This window comes from Morone saxatilis, unplaced genomic scaffold (genome assembly GCF_004916995.1).
Source record: "Morone saxatilis isolate NCDOM2014 unplaced genomic scaffold, NCSU_SB_2.0 Contig18, whole genome shotgun sequence".
NCBI lineage: Eukaryota > Metazoa > Chordata > Actinopteri > Moronidae > Morone > Morone saxatilis.
Genome location: NW_023339740.1, coordinates 10,985,181 through 10,985,743, shown reverse-complemented (window position 1 = coordinate 10,985,743; position 563 = coordinate 10,985,181). Strand labels below are relative to the sequence as shown.

The 563-nt window shown below is 39.1% G+C and overlaps 1 protein-coding gene across 4 annotated transcripts in view; it reads right to left on the bottom strand.

Annotated features, from left to right (window-relative positions):
* cpne5b (copine Vb) overlaps positions 1-563 on the bottom strand; it is a 122,568-nt gene that overhangs the window by 73,436 nt on the left and 48,569 nt on the right. The window lies entirely within an intron of this gene.

Genomic DNA, 563 nt, shown 5'->3' with positions numbered 1-563 from the left:
GGGGGGGGTATAGCCAGGTTTTTACCCAAAATAAATGCCAGTTCTTTCGTTCTGCAACATCTTTGGTTGGAAAAATAGGATAAGTCATTCATTGTGGTGGTGTCACATGAACCCTATTTAATATTAAGCTTGTAGACTACAAACGGCAATTCTTGATGGCTGATAGCTGTGGAAAAGAAATAGTGTTCTCTTTTTGCTTAAAGAGACCATTACTATGCTCTAATCAACAACGTGACATTATATCCAGTTTTGGTTTGAAATGTAAAGCAAATTTTGTTGAACTAAATTTAAATGATGCCACAATTTAACCATGAAGACTATATATGCATGGTAAGCATGGTTCAATGCAGTGGTTCCCAACAGGTCTAGGCTCAAGGCCTACATTTTCCCTCAGACATCAGGTGATGGTCCACAAGTACAGTAGACCAACTTGACTCTCATTCAGATTATTTTTATCAACCTATTCCACCTGTCCTGTGGATTCAAAGCCAGGAGCTTCTTGCTGAGAGGAGACCACTGTGCAGCCCCTTTTTCACAAAATTAAAACTTAATTACAACTGGGG